Raw genomic sequence first — 19,231 nt, 5'->3', positions numbered from 1 at the left:
ACCTTCCCAGACAGCCAGGGAGGGCTCGAGCCGCAGGGGACCCCCTGAGCCCCTCCATCAAAGCTTGTCCCAGAGCTGTGCTCCTATAGCAAATGTCCCGCTGTCCTGTCTTCTAACCGGAGAGGGACAGGGAAACAGGCTGTTTGAGGAGCCAGGTTAAAGGCATGGTGTGTATCTCTGGGGAGATAAGCACCCAGGGGAGCTTTCCAGTGATGGCAGAGCCAGGGAAGGAGCAAGAAGAGAGGGCAGTGGAGATTCTTGCCTGGGTCCTTCCCAGAAATTGACTTGAGCGGATTGGGGCTGTGGCCCTTTCTGGGGCAGCTGTAATCCGGCAGCTTTTTGTAATTACCTATTAGTAATTATCCACTAAGACTTTGGTAAACAGCAGCCTGTTTAGCCATCCTTGAAGAATTAAATCATTATATTTATTGCTCTGTCCACTCGCTATTAGCCTCCTAAGAGGCTTTTCCATCTCAGAACCAGGGTTTTCGTTTGATGAACTCCCAGGAGAACATTAAACGGGGGAGGCGCTGGGGGGTCGGGGAGACGTGCGGCCCCTGGCGGCTGCTGGAGGTAAGACGGCGGCACCCATCCTCGGGTCTGTGCCACGCATTCTCTGTGACTGGCACCCCTGACCATGGCAAGTGTTCTTCAGTAAAGTAGAAGCTTCTTACACGGAGTGTATCTTAAGAAGCAAAGGGTCCAGTTGGAGGGGCCTGGAGACTTCTGGCACAGACAGAGGCAGGCAGACAGGCTGGGCCCGTCCTGGGATGGGACGGAGGCGTGTGGCTGGGTGGTCCGCGGTCAAGGTCTGCAAGGCCAGCAGGACCGAGTGAGGTCCTGGTTTCTCTTGGACTGTGCGTTGAGGTCGGCTGCTTGGATGAAGGTCAGATGAAGGTCAAGGACATGCCTTCAGTGAGGATCTGCCCTGCCTTTCCCTCTCGCCAAGGTTGCCCTTTCCTTTCTGGACCTTTCAAGGACAGCCCTAGGCCATGACCGTGAAGATGAGCCCCCTGCAGAATCTGATGGCCCCCGGCCCATGGGGGAGGCCCGTGGTCCAGAGGCCCTTGGCAGGGGTGGAGTGCTCCTCCCGGGGGCCACCTTGAGAAACGATACGTAGCTGGTCATGACGTCGTTGGCTGCACAGCGTTTGCCATCTGGGCGGTATCCGTCACCTGAGGGGATTTGGAGGGAATGATGGTGCGGGGTGTTTGTGCACTGAGCCACCTTTGAAGCCCCCTGAGGTGGGCCTCAGGGGCAGGGGGTGCTGCCCAGAGGGGACACAAGCCAGCTCCCAGGGCTCACCGTCTGGGGAGGGCTGTGACTGGCCCCTTCCTCTGAGGGCTTCATGTGTTGTCAGGGGTGAGGCATTGCCCTGTCACACGGTAGATGGGCAGCTGGCGTCCAGGGAGCCCTGACAGGGGTCACGAGGGCACTTACTCTTGGGCGCCTCCTGTGTGCCAGGCACCGGGCCAGACGAGAGATGCATAACGGTAAGGAAGCCTAGACCCGCCATTGCTGTCACACAGAGGCTGGTCTGGAAGAGAGGACTGTCACTGATCTGGAAACATGACCAAGACTAGCACGGACTCCGGACGTGGTCCTTCAGTCCAGGGAGATCAAATATTCAGGCCTAACTCTCTAGCTTGTTCTGTAGACTCTGAAGCCATTACACATGAAGTGAAATGAGAGGAAATGAATGAGTTGGATCAATGTAAATCCATTTTGGAAGAAGCCATTATAAGGGTTCATTCTGGAAATCCTTCTGAAGCTGACCTTCTCCATCTTCTTTTTTAACAACCAAGAAACCGTTGGCGTAGAGTGGTGGAACATTGCAAGACCTCAAACTGGATCACCAGATTCGTCAAAAGATTTTTAAATATGTAAATTAATTTGTATCAAGGACTTAATAGGTAGAAAAACAGAATGATTTCCATTTTTGTATAAATTACCTTCATTGCTAAGTTCTATGAAATGGGGATTGTATCAGAAAATTGGGGTTAGTGGCTTTGCCTTCAGAATAGGGGCTTTTTTTTTTAAGAAGATGTTGGGGGTAGGAGTTTATTAATTAATTTGTTTATTTTTGCTGTGTTGGGTCTTTGTTTCTGTACGAGGGCTTTCTCCAGCTGCGGCGAGCGGGGGCCACTCTTCATCGCGGTGCGCGGGCTTCTTGTTACAGTGGCGGCTTCTTTTTTTTTTTTTTTAATAAATTTATTTATTTATTTATTTATTTATTGGCTGCGTTGGGTCTTCGTTTCTGTGCGAGGGCTTTCTCTAGTTGCGGTGAGCGGGGGCCACTCTTCCTCGCGGTGCGCGGGCCTCTCACTATCGCGGCCTCTCTTGGTGCGGAGCACAGGCTCCAGACGCGCAGGCTCAGTAGTTGTGGCTCACGGGCCTAGTCGCTCCGCGGCATGTGGGATCTTCCCAGACCAGGGCTCGAACCCGGGTCCCCTGCATTGGCAGGCGGATTCTCAACCACTGTGCCACCAGGGAAGCCCCAGAGTAGGGGCTTTTAAACCTGGTTTATATCAAAATGAGTAGTGAGATATTAAAACAAAATGCCATTCCCCCAGATCTACAGAATCCCAAATGTCTGGGGGCCCCAAATCACATCGCCCTGCCAGGTGCCCTTGGAGAGCGGGAGCGGGGGCAGAAACACCCCGTGAAGGGGCCACAGGGATGGAAAAACCCTGGAGCCCAGGGGTTGCTTGCTGACTCTAGAGGGACTGCCTTTGGGGGTCCTTTTGGCAGAGCCCCAGCCCTCTTTTCCTTTCTGCCCCCCAGCTCCTCCCCCACCCCGTTCTGGCTCTGTCTTGCCTCCCCCTTGGGCTACTCTGTGTCCCAGGCTGGGACACCCTTGTTCTTTGGGGGGAAGCACCCTCCAGACAAGCCCGCATGGGTGGGCCCTCCAGGCTAACCGTGCTGTGTCGTTGAGCTGAAAGTCTTCCTCTCCATCAGGTGAAGAAGGGGAGGAAGGAAGGACTGAGGGGACCAAGCCTCCTGCCCTGTCCTGGTTACAAAGCTGCCCAGGTGACCAACGCGTCCCTAGGTGCAGTGCACCTCTCTGAGCATCTGTGCATTTAATAGGTCGAATCCTCCCGGAAGCAGGAAGGCACTTCTTCCCACAGAGCAGCGGGAAGGCCTCTGGTTTGAAACTTGCTCACCGATCACATTCAGCCCCGCCTTGGACTCCTCGCCTGCCCTCTGCCCCCACCCCGTAGGACCTTCCACTGGGTCAGAGCCTGTGCTAAGCTTTGGTGGAGCACTGGGGGCAAGGTTTGCCATGGACCCCGCAGCAGGGAGCAGGCAGGTGGGGCTCAGGTGGCGTGTATTGGCTCTGGATGAAGAGCAGGGTGGAGTGTCCGCTTCCTGGAGCTGGGATGGCAGGCCAGGGTGGTCCCCACCAGGGGCCCTGGGTGAGGGCAGGGCCTGAGGGAGGGCTCCAGAGAGGTGCTCACCCCAGGACATGTGTTTAAAGCGCCCCACCACTATCTGTAGGAAAGGGCCGAGGAGGCGGGAGACCTGCCTCTGGCCTCAGCTCAGCTCTGGAGCTGACCGGCTGCAGCTGTGGCAAGTCACTTAATTGGCTCCAGCCTACAGTGACTGAGTGCCCACTATGGGTGGGCTGGCCAGATGCCCAGGATCCACAGGTGAAGGTAAGTGGTCCCTGGAATCCCAGGCACATGAGGTAAGCAGACAGATGCTGAGATATGGGCTGACAATAAAGGCATTTAAAAAGCTGCATAGCCGGGCTTCCCTGGTGGCGCAGTGGTTGAGAGTCCGCCTGCCGATGCAGGGGACACGGGTTCGCGCCCCGGTCCGGGAAGATCCCACGTGCCGCGGAGCGGCTGGGCCCGTGAGCCGTGGCCGCTGAGCCTGCGCGTCCGGAGCCTGTGCTCCGCAACGGCAGAGGCCACAACAGTGAGAGGCCCGCGTACCGCAAAAAAATAAAAAAGGAAAAAAGAAAATCTGCATAGGGACCCACAGAGGGGGAGACAGCCATGCTGTGGGTGGGGTAGGTCAGGGGAGTAGTGTGAGGAATAGAGAAGACTTCATGGAGGAGGTAACATTTGAATTGGGCTTTGGAGGTTAAGTAGGAGCTCACTGTGGGAGAAAGCATGACAAGTAGAGGGAAGATCACAGAGACGTGGGCCCAGGAGAGCCAGTCACATTCAGGAAAACTACAGAGAGTATGAAATGCCTGGGCTTTGGGTCCAGTACCCTTTTCAGCCTGGCTGCAGCACTCTGATTCCACCCTGTGGTGGGCTTGCCCTGCTGATGTGGGAGTTGACTTATGAGACGGCCCCCAGTGATCCTTGTCTCCAGGTATTCAAGCCTTTGCGTGGTCCACTTTGTCATTGAACAGGGCTGACCTGTGTGACCACTAGAACACCGCTGAAGTGATTGTGTGTGACTGAACACTGAGTCTGGGTCATAAAAGCACGGTAGCTTCTGCCTTGATCTCTTGGATTGCACGCCCTGGGAAGGCAGCCACCATGCTGTGAGGACATTCAGGCAGCCCTGTGGGGAGGCCCATGTGCTAAGGAACTGAGGACTCCCACCAGCAGGCAGCATCAACTTGCCAGCCACGTGAGTGGGCCACTTGGAAGTGGACCTTCCAGCCCCAGCCATGCCTTCAGAAGACTGTAGCCCTGGCTGACATCTGACTGCAGTCCTATGAGAGGCCTCTAGACAGGACTGTCCAGCCAAGCTGCTCCTGAATTCCTGACCACAGAACCTGTGAGAGGTGATAAACAATTATTGCTGTTTTAAGCCATGAAGCTTGGGGCTAATTTGTTGTGCGGCACTAGATAACAAATACAGCTGGTTCTCGTGATAGGCAGCTTCCAAGATGGCTGCCAACGATCCCAGCCTCCCGGTCATTCATGCCATCATGGAATGCCCTCTGCTTTAGTGTGGACTGGACATAGTGACTTGCTTCTAATGAAAGAATAAGGCACACCTGATGGGGTGTCACTTGGACATTACGTTACAAAAGTCTCTGGCTTCCGTTATGGGTGACTCTTGCTCTCTTGCTGGTTCTGAGGGAAGCCAGCTGCCATGTTGTGAGCTGCCCTATGGAGGGGGTCCACATAGCCAAGAACTGAGAGATGTCTCCAGCCAACAGCCAGTGAGGAACCGAGGCCATGAATCCAACACCTTGTGATAAATGGAACCTTGGCAGCAGCCATGTCGGTGAGCTTAGAGTTGAACCTTGAAATGACTGCAGCCCCAGCAGACGCCTCGGTTCCAGCCCTGTGAGAGGCCCTGAACAAGAGGACTCAGACAAGCTGCCCCTGGGATCCAAGTGCACAGAAACCGTGAGGTAGAAAATGCTTGTTGTTTTAGAGCTGCTGAGTGTGGGGTCATCTGTTACACAGCAATTGATTATTAATACAGTTACGAGGAACGGTGCCAACCTCACCTGTCCTGTCCCCAGGGGAGCTGCTTGGCTGTGGTCTAGACTTGGGTCTCAGCCTACTGAACCACTCGAACCTTGGTCAGTCAGGGGCCCAAAGCAGGTAGGGGGAGCATTGAGGGGATGAGAATATGGGGGGGCATCCTAATACCTGCCGATTTCTGGAAAACCAAGTCAGCCTCCATAAGACCATAGGAGATGAATAAGCATGTGGGTGAGACATAGGTTCAAGGCCAGGTTCTATCATCCTGTACCTGTGTGATGTTTAGCGATGTTACAAGTCCTCCTGGAGCTCTGGCTCCCAAGTTTGCCCTGCTGGAGCAGGGGGGCGGTCCATGCAGTGATCCAACTACCCAGTTAGCACCAACCAGAGAGCCAACAGGATCTCCAGAAGGAGCTTGGCCCTGGAACATGGTAGGTGCTTGATACAAGACTGACCCTGTAGCTGTCAGCATTCTTGGCGTACTGTCTTCGGTCCAACCACCGATGTCACAAAGCCCTCACAGTGCCTTCCTGATGCCCAGATCTAGGAGGACTTGAGGAGGATGCCGGCTCTTCAAAGACCAGGAGGTCTCAGCTGTGTAATCACCACCACTTAGCTTGGTGCCCTCCCCGAGGAACATTCTCCCGGATGCATCACCCCCTTGCTGCGGTGAGTCTGAGCCTGGGCTTTGCATGCTGTCCTGCATGGAATACCAATGCCTCTGTTCAGCTCCCCAGAAGTCCCTGCTCTCCTCCCCTGCGGGCGCCGAGGGTCTCTGCCTGGCTTGGTGTTTATTTCTTGCAGTATGAAGCGATGATTTAATTCTTGCCTGGGATTTCATTCAGCCCCAGTTCATGCTGAAGTGAAATATGTTTCAGCACCCACCGATTTCCATATAGATAAAAAAAGGAAAAAAAAAAAAAAAAGGGAGAAAGGAAACAACCTCAACCAGCGGCTTCACAAACTATGCATTTGAAACGTGCTTCTTGAAGATGGATTGCTCCGTTAGGCTGCTAAGAGGTTTTTCTTGACTTGTCAACAGTTTTATCCCCCTGCAAACATTCTTGGCTATAAATTATTCATTGCCCAGTTAGCGGTTAAAAAAAGAGATGCCTGGAGCTGAAGCACTTTCTTAATATTCCCCCTCTGCTCTTCAGATCCAAGTTGTTTTCTTCCTTCCCATTTGCTGGAAAAGTAGAAGTAACTGGAATCCTCCTGGCTTGGAGGTTCAGGCTGGATGCAGTGAGAGAGTCGTGTTGAACCCGGAGTGAGCTTGGCTAGGGGTTGCGGGGAGGCAGTCATTTATAGTCTGGGGAAAGGCAGGACACTGGGCTTATCAAATATATGTTGAGATAGGAAATAGGTGTGTTTGGGGCTTTCTTTTTGTTCTGTTGGCAGGAACTCCAGGGTTTCAAAAAAAGCAGAGGGGAGACGATTCGATCCTAGGCCCAGCCATTTCGGAGTCCCCAGCTGGAAAGGATCTGAGGCTTCCTCTGTTTACCTGATTCCACTCTCTGGGGCCCCGCTCTGCCAGGAGACAGCACGCCCTCGTCTTTCTCAGTCGTGCCCACCCTCTCCTGTCCTGCGCACCCCCAGCTGACTTCCTTCTCCAGCGCGGATTCTCAGGCCCCCCCGCCATCTCTGTGTCCCCATGGGACGTGGATACAGGTGGTGGGTGGGCTTAGGCTTCAGAGTTTGGGGCCGTGTTAGCTGCAGCAAAGCCCTGTGTGCTGGGTGGCTTAAGACATTAGAAATCCAGTCTCTTAGTTTCTTAATTCCCCCTCTGCTTTCCAGATCCAAGTTGTCTTCTTCCTTCCTGCTGTTGAAAAAGTAGAAGTAACTAGAAGTCTCTTGACTTGGAGGTTCATGCTGGAGCCCAGTGAGAGAGTTGTGTTGAGCCCGTGTTGAGTCCTAGAGGCTGGGGTTCAGCGGGGCTGTGCTCCCTCGAGACTCTGGGTAGGATCCTTCCTCGCCTCCTCCCTGCAGCTTCCATCCCCATCGTCACGTGGCATTCTCCCTGTGTGTCTCTGTGTTCAATCTGCTCCTCTTCTGAGGACACCAATCATATTGGATGAAGGGCCTACCCCGGGGCTCATCTTAACTTCACTAGAACCATCTGCAAAGACCCTGTTTCCAAATAAGGTCACCTTCACAGGTACCAAGGGTTGGGACTTCACCATATCTTTTGGGGGGACATGATTCAATCCATGACAGAGTCAGAGGAGGGAGGACCCCCCAGCGACCAGGCCCCACAGCAGAACATCAGAAGCGTCAGAGGCTGAAGATCTCCCATCCTTTTGAGGCCTCACCTTCCCCAGCAATACTCTCGCACCAGAGTCCCCTTCTCTGCCCCTGGCTCTGCAGAGGCGCCAGGCTCTGCTGTGGGCCTGAAAAACTGTCCTTTCACAGCTGTGTAGAGAGAAAAATCAGGCTAACTGCAGGACTGCTGCACCTCTAATGGGACCCGGACCTCCCTGGGAGGGCGGCTGTCTTAGACCTTGTCCAGTGGCCTGGTCTGAGGGCACCATGTCCACCTGCCATCAGCAGCAGGAGATGCGGCCTGAGTGTCCCCCTGCTCTAAGATTTCACCTTGACTCCCAAGTCCTCCCCGCTCCCCACATTCTCCCCAGGCAGCGGGGGCTTTGCCAGGGCAACATTTCTGGGTGGGATCTCGGAAGATCTCTGTGCTCTGTTGCTCAATCCAGAGAGAACCGGCGGTGGCAGAGCTAAACAGTCCACTGTGCCAGTGCCCTGCTGGGTGAAGCAGGTTCATGTGGGGGGTGATGATGGCACTGTCGCTGCGTCTTGGGTTGGACCTTGGATTATTTTCCTCCAACCCGACCAAGAGTTTTGACTTTCAGAGAAGATCTCCAGAAGCTCGGTTTATAAACACCAGTGGGTATCGGATTTAGTCAAGGGCATCCAGCGCCTGGCATCCATCACCTCTCACCAGCCCTGCTGTGGCTACTAAGTTCAGTTCCATAACCCAGACAGCAGACAAAAGAGGCAGGGGCCCGATGGTCCCTATCCATTTCGTTGGATGTGGTTGTTACTTTCTGGGTCACTCACCTTTGGTTGAATTTAAGTTTGTCAGACTAAGCAGCCTTTAACTGGAGACTTTGGGGTTCCTTGGAACCCAGGCCACCTCTAAGCATGGGATCGAGTCTGTTTGGAGTGTAGGGAACAAAATTTGTCACCCCCAAATGTCTCCGGCATGTTGATTATTTCAAGCTGAAAATTATCAAGGCCCAAAAGACTCAGGAAGAAACTTTGAACTACTCCCCTAATCGCCTGAAAAATTTAGATAGAGGGCCTAGTGCAGGAATAGAGCTATCACCAGATGTCTGCAGAGAATACAAACTAGGTGTGGTAGGGGAACACTTAGAGATCAGCGTCTACTCTGTGTCCCATTGTCTCTGCAGGCCCAGCAAACATTTGTTTACTAAACGTGTGCGTTTCCGTCTCCAGGTGAACTGCCTTTCTCCCCTTCGAAGTCCCAAACCACTACTTCCAACATCCTCTGTTGTCTTTAACTGAAGGTGACATTTAAAGTGAGGACTTTGGCCATTTTGGTGAGTTATTCAGTTTTCCTGGGTCTCTCCCATGTATATATGTTGTTAAACTTTTGTTTGATTTTGTCCTATTGATCTTTCTCGTGTCAATTTATTTCTTAGACCTGCCAGAAGAACCTAGAAAGGTAGAGAAAAATTTCTTCCTCTCCAACAGGAGCAAAGGCAGCCAAAGGAATGGACAGGAGAGTGGTGTGAGCCCCTGGCCCACAGTTGAGGAAGAAAGGAAGTAGGTCCCAAGCACTCTCACCTACAATATTTTACTTAATCCTTACAATAGTATGCCCATTGCACAGATGAGGAGACTGAGGGTCAGAGAGACCAAATGACCTGCCTAGTAAGTGACAGAATCTAATGGACCTGAGGTTCCTGAATGAGAGAATTTCTTCTTCAGGCAGGTAGTTTCACATCCCCCTGATCACACTGTGATGGGTGGTGACCTAGGCCAAAGGATCTTTGGGAAAATGAGGTTCTTTCCCAGGGCTGGGATCTGACCAGAAGCATTTGGAGCTGAGTACTGGCTTCTCCCAGGCTGTCTGGGAAGATGCACTTGTATCACATCTGGGTGTGGGCCATATTGATGGTGGAACCGCAAAACCCAGGATGGGCAGCCCCACCTGTGGGGCACTTGATAGGGAATTAGAGGAAGAAGATACAGCAGGGCTCTGAGGGAACAGATGCTCTCCTGGGAGCATCCAGTGAAAATTCTTTTCCATTAAAAGTCAGAGTCAAATAAGAGAAGGTCTTTAGAAATGAGGGCTTTTCAGGGAGCACTTGAAACCATTTCATAGAAATCCGGACTGTTTTAAAGAGAAACAGGAGTGGCAAGATGTCCAAAAATTAATTTTAAAAATTAATTCCATCATCTTTCCAATTGTCCAAGTCATTTAGTTTTGTTTTTATTGCATTATTTTCTTTCTTAAGACTGGATTCTTGGGCTTCCCTGGTGGCGCAGTGGTTGCGCGTCCGCCTGCCGATGCAGGGGAACCGGGTTCGCGCCCCGGTCTGGGAGGATCCCGCATGCCGCGGAGCGGCTGGGCCCGTGGGCCATGGCCGCTGGGCCTGCGCGTCCGGAGCCTGTGCTCCGCGACGGGAGAGGCCACAGCAGAGGGAGGCCCGCATACCACAAAAAAAAAAAAAAAAAAAAAAAAAAAAAAAAAAAAGACTGGATTCTTTGAAATAATACTGCGATGAATATGGAGGTCATTCACTTTTTGTATTCCTGTTTTATTAACAATTTTGTTGGGATGCAATTCACCTATCATATAGTTCCTCCATTTAAAGTGCGCAGCTCTAACACAGGGAACTCTACTCAGTGTTCTGTCTTAGCCTATATGGGAAAAGAATCCGAAAAAGAACGAACATATGTATATGTATAATTGAATCACTTTGCTGCACATCTGAAACTAACAACACATTGTAAGTTGACTATAGGCCAATAAAATGTTTTTAAAAATAAAAAAATAAGGTGCACAGCTCAATGGTTTTTAGTATATTCCCCGAATTGTGCATCCACCACCACAATCAATTTTAGAGCCTTACGTATATACAGTGGAATATTACTCAGCCGTAAAAAGAAACAAAATTGAGTTATTTGCAGTGAGGTGGCTGGACCTAGAGTCTGTCCTACAGAGTGAAGTAAGAAAGAGAAAAACAAATACCGTATGCTAACACACACACACACACACACACACACACACATATAAAGGTTCTGATGAACCTAGGGGCAGGACAGGAATAAAGACACAGACATAGAGAATGGACTTGAGGAAAGGGAGGGTGGGACGAGGTGAGAGAGTGGCATGGACATATATACACTACCAAACGTAGAATAGATAGCTAGTGGGAAGCAGCCGCATAGCACAGGGAGATCAATTCGGTGCTTTGCGACCACCTAGAGGGATGGGATAGGGAGGGTGGGAGGGAGGGAGATGCAAGAGGGAGGGGATATGGGAACATATGTATATGTATAACTGATTCACTTTGTTGTCAAACAGAAACTTACACACCATTGTAAAGCAATTATACTCCAATAAAGACGTAAAAAAAAAAATTTTAGAGCCTTCATTATCTTCAGAGGGTACAGCCTTGGGCATGAGCCTGAGCCCACCACCCTGGGACACAGTGGACTTAGCAGGGCTGTCTTTGATTGTGTCTTTTTCTGATTTCTTTCTTTTTTTAAAAAATACAATTGCTTTTTAAAAAATAAATTTATTTATTTATTTATTTTGTCTGCGTTGGGTCTTTGTTGCTGCGTGTGGGCTTTCTCTGGTTGCGGCGAGTGGGGGCTACTCTTCGCTGTGGTGGCTTCTCTTGTCCTGGAGCACGGGCTCTAGCTGCACAGGCTTCAGTAGTTGCAGCACATGGGCTCAGTAGTTGTGGCTCGTGGGCTCTAGAGTGCAGGCTCGATAGTTGTGGTGCATGGGCTTGGTTGCTCCACGGCATGTGGGAATCTTCGTGGACCAGGGCTCAAACCCGTGTCCCCTGTGTTGGCAGGCGGATTCTTAACCACTGCGCCACCAGGGAAGCCCCTTTCTGATTTGTTTGTTAAGCTGTTTGCTTCAATTGGGCATACACCCAGCCCAGCAGGAGGTAATAGAGTCCACCCGCTGATTGCTCTATTGTTTTCAAAAATGCCCAGGGACATAAATTGCTCCGCAGCCTGATCCAATTAAATTCAAGCCGGGGGGGCTTTTTCACAACAGGTTTGCCGCCAGGACACAGGTGTGGTGAAAACCACTGCTAAACCTAAGCAAAAATGGGAAAGGAGAAGACCCACGTCAACATCGTTGTCATTGGACACGTGGATTTGGGGAAGTCTACCACTGCTGGCCATCCGATCTACAGATGTGGCGGGATCGACAAGAGAACCATTGAAAAGTTCGAGAAGGAGGCTGCCGAGATGGGAAAGAGCTCCTTCAAGTATTCCTGGTTCTTGGACAAACTGAAAGCTGAACGCGAGAGTGGTATCACCAGTGCTATCTCCCTATGGAAATTTGAGACCGGCAAGTTCTATGTGACCATCATTGATGCCCCAGGACACAGAGACTTCATCAAAAACATGATTACAGGCATATCCCAGGCTGATTGTGCCGTCCTGGTTGTTGCTGCTGGTGCTGGTGAATTTGAAGCAGGTGTTTCCAAGAATGGGCAGAGACCCCGAGCATGCCCTCTGGCCTACACTCTGGGTGTGAAACAACTCATTGCTGGAGTTAACAAAATGGATTCCACTGAGCCACCCTACAGCCGGAAGAGACATGAGGAAACTGTTAAGGAAGTCAGCACCTCCATTAAGAAAATTGGCTACAACCCCGGCACGGCAGCATTTGTACCAGTTTCTGGCTGGAATGGTGACAACGTGCTGGAGCGAAGCGCTAACGTAAGTGATTTTCAAGAGTTTTAGGATTGTCCCGGAAAGGGGTACGTTTGACGGTAACACTGACAGTCTTGTGTTTTAGATGCTGTGGTTCAAGGGATGGAGAGTCACCCGAAAAGATGGCAATGCCAGTGGAACCAACCACACTGCTTGAAGCTCTGGATTGCATCCTGCCCCCAACTCGCCCAACTGACAAGCCCTTGCGTTTGCCCCTCCAGGACGTCTACAAAATTGGTGGTATTGGCATTGTTCCTGTGGGTCAAGTGGAGACTGGTGTTCTCAAACCTGGCGTGGTGGTCACCTTTGCTCCAGTCAACGTGACAACTGAAGTGAAGTCTGTTGAAATGCACCATGAACTTTTGAGTGAAGCCCTTCCTGGGGAAAATGTGGGCTTCCATGTCAAGAACGTGTCTGGTCAAAGATGTTCGTCGTGGCAATGTGGCTGGTGACAGCAAAAATGACCCACCGATGGAAGCAGCTGGCTTCACAGCTCAGGTGGTTATCTTGAACCATCGAGGCCAAAGCAGTGCTGGATATGCACCTGTGCTGGATTGTCACACAGCTCACATTGCTTGCAAGCTTGCTGAGCTGAAGGAGGAGACTGATCGTCGTTCTGGGAAAAAGCTGGAAGATGGCCCCAAATTCTGAAATCTGGTGATGCTGCCATCGTTGATATGGCTTCCTGGCAAACCCATGTGTGTTGAGAGCTTCTCTGACTATCCTCCTCTGGGCCGTTTTGCTGTTGGTGACATGAGACAGACGGTTGCTGTGGGTATCATCAAAGCAGTGGACAAGAAGGCAGGTCACCAAGTCTGCCCAGAAAGCTCAGAAGGCTAAATGAATATTATCCCCAATACCTGCCACCCCAGTCTTAATCAGTGGTGGAAGAATGGTCTCAGAACTGTTTGTCTCAATTGGCCATTTTGGTTTAATAGCAAAAGACTGGTTAGTGATAACAACGCATCATAAAACCTTCAGAAGGAAAGGAGAATGTTTTGTGGACCATTTGTTTTGTGTGTGGTAGTTTTGTTATTAGTTTTTAAAATCAGTACATTTTAATGGAAACAAGTTGACCAAAAATCTTTCACAGAATTTGAGACCCATTAAAAAAGTTTAATGAGAAAAAAAAAAAACAATTCAGGCAGGGGTAGATTGTGAGGCCAGTTCTGAGGTTTGTTTGGAGCCCAGGAGGGCTCCTGTCTCTTTGCCTGGTTCTCTCTGGTGAGCTATCTACCTTGGGTTTGGCTTATTGTTCTTAATTAAGAGAGGCTGCTGTTTTCAAGAGTGCCCTTAGGTATGAACTTCCTCACATTCTGTTTTAAATAAAGTCATTTCCTTTGGGAGCACTTCAGAGAGCTTTCTTTTCTCATGGATTGAATCTCCCCTGTGTAAACTCTCTGAGCTCTAGTTCTGGGTGCCTCTGGCCTCCTCAGCTTGCATCTTCTTGGAAACTGTGCCCCATGAGCAAGCTGTGGTCAGGCGGCTGGGGGCCCAGTCCTCTGGGCCTGCCCGGCCTGGGGTAGAGCCTCTGTTCCATGGCAGTGGCCAGGAGGAAGGCTGTCTCGACCTCTCAGTCACACTCACCAGGAATTTAGCCTTCTCAGCTTGGAGTTGGGGGTAATGAGAAATGCTGGTGGCCTGTACCTCCTGGTGAGATATGTAAGCCTTTATTAAGATTTGAAGGGTGAGGGAGCCCCGACTTCTTGGCCACAGCCATGTGGAGGGAGAGAGCAGGTTGTGGCTGAAATGCCACAGACTCTTGCTGTTCTTACTGAGTTTTAGTAGATTTTGTTGAGTAGATGTTTCTTTGTTTGTCATATGCCCTTAGGACAGTTCCAAGAGACTTTAAATGGTTGTTCTTTTTTTTTTTAAATAGTTTTTGCCAGCTTTGCTGGTTCCATGGAGTTACTCTCTCAGTCATCCCAGAAGTGGAAACTGTGTTGTTTTATTTTAATAATGAAGGCATCTTTATATTATGAATTTACCTCCAAACACAGCTTTGATGGTATAAGTTTTGACAAGTCATGTTCTAATTTTCTGTTGTATTTATAATTCATTTTCTGAACCCCAAAGGAAGACTATTTTAGTTTTCAGATGGGTTGTCTGTCTGTCTATCTATCTATCTATCTATCTATCTATCTATCTATCTATCTACCTACTTTTGGTTTTCAGGCTTTCAGCCTTCCAGTCTAGCTTTTGTTGGATTTTGTGGTTTGGAGAATGGCTTGTACAATTTCTGCTCTTTGTAATTTAGAGGAGTTATCTTTTCGGACAAGTAAGTATAAGTTTTTGCAAATGCTCCATCAATATACCTTTGAGAAAAAGGTATATTCTCTCCTTGTGAGGCACAAAAGTCAGCATCTATCTATTAATTTAACCTTATTAATTATATCGTTTTTCTCCTCTAGGTGTACGATAGACAATACTCCAGCAGATTCTTTTCTCCAGAAGGAGAAAAGAAATTGCACAGCAAATGTGTAAAGCAATTTTAGCTAGCTCATGGTGATTTCATAGGAAATACTACTTGATGCATTTTCCCCAGAAGCTTATGCAGGTAGCACAGAGTACAGATTCATAAAACTTTTGGCTTAGAAGGGACCCTGGAGGTTTTCCAGTTCCTACTTCCTTGTTTTATAAATGAGGAAAATGACTTGCCCAAGGTCACACAGTTGGCAAGCTGAGACTGCAAACTAAATTCAGGTCCTTGGATTCTGGTAAGGACATAAAGTCTCTGTTTTTGCCCTGCTTCTGGTGTGTTGTATTTTGTTTCAGTTTTCATTGTTATCTCTGAGAGAGTTGGTGCCTTAAGAGTGGGTAGAGATACATTTCTTATTTTAAAGGCCTTATATGTTTATTCGTAGGTACTTTACCATTTGCAAAGCACACTTTTATATACCTCATCTAATTTAATCTTCACAGTCAAGCGATGTTTAAGGCAGCACTGTTGCCCCAGTCCTGTAGGTGAAGAAATAGAGGCTTAGTGACTGGCAGCCCACGTCAGCCCCAGGTCTTCTGCCCCTGAGGCCATGCTCTCATTTGCAGGGCCCTGGAGTCCCTTCCCACCTTGGCCAGAGCCAATGTTCAGACTCTTTCATTTCCTGTGTGTTTCTTGGGGGGTAAAATTGTCCTACATCCTATAGGACTTTTCCTTCCTCCATTGGAACAGTGCCCTGGACAGCTGGCTGGGTTTTGTGAATACAGTGATCAGTCTGGGAAATTATTATTTTTTAAACTATCACTGTAGCCTCTGCACCTGGTATCAGCATGTTATAATAGGCTGGGTGTGCACTTGAAGCATATCTCTACTAACTTCTGGGACAATCTTAGTTCATTCGTGCCGTGCCGTTGCTTTCCTTCCTCTGCAGGAGCATTTAAGCAGCCCCATCTCGGCTGCACTCTCCCACCCAAAGCTGCCGCTTAGCCAGCCCTTCCCGTCCTCATCTGGAAGTTTGGACCCACCTACGGAGTGATCAGAGGCTCCTAACAGCCTCTCCACAAAAGTTGGGGATGGGGGAGGGGGGTCAGATGGTCATCCAGGTCTCTCCAAGTCCCGATCGTCTCTGAGTTTACCATGAAGTCCTGTTGTCCTGGAAGGCACAGTTCTGTTTTAGGAATTATCTTACGAATTAATCTTAGCTGTTTGCTGCACTCAGAATCACTCCTTCAAACTTCTTGGCACTCACCTCACGTGGAACCTGAGAATGGCTTTCTTTCCCACTGTCTGGCATTTTTCTCATCAATAACACGTTTTTGTCTACCACGTGCCAGGCGCTGCCCCTCCCTCTTCAGGTCTGGGTAGACATCTCCCAAGAGTCCCCAGGGCCTCAGGTCGGCACCTGCTCTCAGAGGTGACGTTTGCTCATTCCCTCTTGTATTTCTGTTTAGCCCCGAATGGGGTGGGGGTGGAGCAGGGCCTCCCCTTGGTTCATCAGCAGAGAAAACACAGGGGACGTTGGAGCTGGTCCCAGTGGGGAGGGAGCAGGCAGGCTGTCCCAAGCTCTCCATGGTGCCAACAGGAGGAGCCTCTTGGAAGAGCCCAGTCAAATGAAAAACACGTGGCTGGTGTCTGCTCTGCTGTGGATTCTGAGGGGCGCTTCTCAGAACACCAACCTCCCCTCTACCTGGGCCATGTGAGAGCTTGTGTAGGCTTTCATATTTCAATTTTAACTGAAAGGAGACACTTTCCAGGACAAGGTGATCTCTGAGAAAACCAACTTGCTTTGTCTGCAGTGGACAACACAATTCCAAACCAGAGAATAATTTTCTAGGCCTTTAAAGAACTGGAACTCAATCTTGGCTCTGATTCTTACCTCTGCGTCAGCCATGGCTGATCTCTGTGGACCTCAGTTTCCTAATCTTTAAAATGGGCCGAGGGCTTCCCTGGTGACGCAGTGGTTAAGAATCCACCTGCCAATGCAGGGAACACGGGTTTGACCCCTGGTCCAGGAAGATCCCACGTGCCGCGGAGCAACTAAGCCCGTGCGCCACAGCTACCGAGCCTGTGCTCTGAGATCCGGCGAGCCACTACTACTGAGCCCACGTGCCACAACTACTGAAACCCGCGCGCCTAGAGCCCGTGCTCCGCAACAAGAGAAGCCACCGCAATGAGAAGCCCACGCGTTGCAATGAAGAGTAACCCCTGCTTGCTGCAACTAGAGAAAGCCTGCATGCAGCAACGAAGACCCAATGCAGCCAAAAATAAATTTTAAAAAAATCAGAGTCGTTTCTATTAAAATAAAAAAATAAGTAAGTAAAATGGGCTAATCAGCCCACCTTTAGTGAGAATCACATGAAGCATCTGGAAACGCTCTGCATGGATGTGCTGGGCCCTGCCCCTCCGCCGAGTCCTGGCCGTGGCTTTTCTGTTTCTCCCACACATGCCTGAGAATGTGTGAGGCCTTTGGAAACCCGGGTCATTTCCCAGTAAGGCTCCACCTGGCACATTCTTACCTAAGAGACTTGCTATGAAACCTGGAGGGGCCTGAGTCTGGCAGTCTGAGTCCCAGAAAGGAGACTGAGTTTTTACTGTCCCAGCCCGTGTGTTAGATGGTGACTTGTGTAATTTTCTCAAGATATAAGTCACGTTTCACAAAACGAAGCCATGTGTGTGCCCTGAGGGGATGGCTGGGCCATGCCTGCCCCAGCCCCTGCAGCTCACAGGACAGGCCCCCTCCTGCTCCTGGCTGGGTTCTCTGGAGGGGGTCCCTTGCTGCGGTCCTCGCCCCTAAGCCCTCGCTCTTTGGGGCCGATTCTGGACTGCAGCGTGTTATTGATGTCGGCCCTTCGTGCTACTTCTGTGAGTGGGTAGCCGGTCGCCCTGCTGGAGGATGCCCTGGTGGAATGTTGCCACCTCAGCAGGCAATGTGAACCGGGCAGAGTGGTTTTGGAAAGTGAGTTCATATCCATGGTGTTTAGGAAACCAACCTGGAAAGGGCTGAAGGGGTAGAGAGGTCTGTGTGAGGCCCTCGGAGAGGGGACTGTCACTTGTCTGTCCCTCAGCCTCAGGACCTGCCACTCCCCTGCGATGGCCGGGCCTCCATCCTCTCCTCCCATCCCCACCTGCTCTCCCTGGTTCAGGCTGCATCTCCGCACCTGGACCCCCGCTGTGCCATCTCCTGCTACATCTCTCCCCGCCCCCGCACCCGCTGTGGCAGGCACAGCCCTAATGACACCTCCCTCCCTTGCCCGGGAAACAGGGCAGAGTCCGAGTTCCTCTGCCTGCGTTCCAGGCTCGCACTGGGCCACGGTGCCTTTCCCATCTTGTCTTGCACAGCTTTCCCTCATGTCTGGGATAGTCCCACTGAAGGGAAAGTCTTGGTCTTTGGTGCCCAGGGGAGCAGGATTGAGGTGGCTGGTGCCTCGGTGACAGAGAAGCCACCAGAGGGCCAGGGCTGACCACACGGGCTGCCACCAGAAGAGTGTCCCTGGTGAGGCACACATTGTCTTTCCCACCTGGGTGTCCCCTGGCCGGCTCCGCTCGGCTTTGCTCTGAGAAGAGACCCACATGGGGGTCACATGGGAGGATTCCAGCTCTGTCACTCATGCTCTGAGCCTTTTGGGCAAGTCACCTACATCTCTATCTCCTCATCTGTAAAATGGGCCTGATAATAATGCCCATCTCACAGTCGTAAGGATGAGATTGGATCATTGTTAAAGGCGTTTGGCTCATTGCCTGTTCACGTAAATCCTCAATGAAACACGGCCGTTCTAGCAGTGGCAGTGTTCTTATGCCCATTGACCTCTGACCCCTTGTTGGCATCTGGTCTCCTAGAAAGGAGCCCCGGGCACCTTTGCTGCTGAGCATCTTGCATCTGCTCAGGGAAGGAGAGGTTCAGGGTCTCCCTGGCCCGGCAGGCTGAGCCCGGGGGAAGCTGCCCAGCTGTCTCAACTGCGGGGTTACGAGGCGGAGACACCAAGCTTCCGAGGTTGCAGGCAGAGAGTCCCCTGGTCTGGGCTCCGGCCTGGAAGGGCTTCCGGAGTTAGCCAATGGGATCTGGATTGGGAAGGAGGAAGGTGATGGTGCAGCTGATGGGGTGGAAGGGGCGACTCCCTGTAGCCCTCAGTCTCCGTGTCCTTGATCTCGTGAGGCACACGGGACGCAGCTTCCATCGCCGGGAACAAACTGCTGATGGGCCTTTCGAGGGGCGAAAACCCAGTGATTTCTGACTTGCATGTGAATAGAGATGGGAACACTTTCGGCCCCCACTGAGCCCCAGGACACCGCCCCCCCCCGCCCCGTCCCCGCCAACCTCGAACCCCCTGCTTTCTGGAAGGGAGGCTGGGCCAGGCGGGGCCTGAACCAGGTCTGTGGTCGTCAGTACGCGGCCCGAGGACCAGCTGGGGCATGGGCTGTTAGTGACCAGGTAAGCTGCGAGATTGAGAAC

The 19,231-nt window shown here is 51.1% G+C and overlaps 1 pseudogene; it reads left to right on the top strand.

Annotated features, from left to right (window-relative positions):
* The first annotated feature begins 8,961 nt into the window (after nt 1–8,961).
* LOC102980834 (elongation factor 1-alpha 1-like) lies at nt 8,962–13,297 on the top strand (annotated as a pseudogene).
* Nucleotides 13,298–19,231: the final 5,934 nt, after the last annotated feature.

Source organism: Physeter macrocephalus, chromosome 20, assembly GCF_002837175.3.
Source record: "Physeter macrocephalus isolate SW-GA chromosome 20, ASM283717v5, whole genome shotgun sequence".
NCBI lineage: Eukaryota > Metazoa > Chordata > Mammalia > Artiodactyla > Physeteridae > Physeter > Physeter macrocephalus.
The sequence above is the reverse complement of the archived record's forward strand: the minus strand, read 5'-3'. Positions and strand labels throughout refer to the sequence as shown.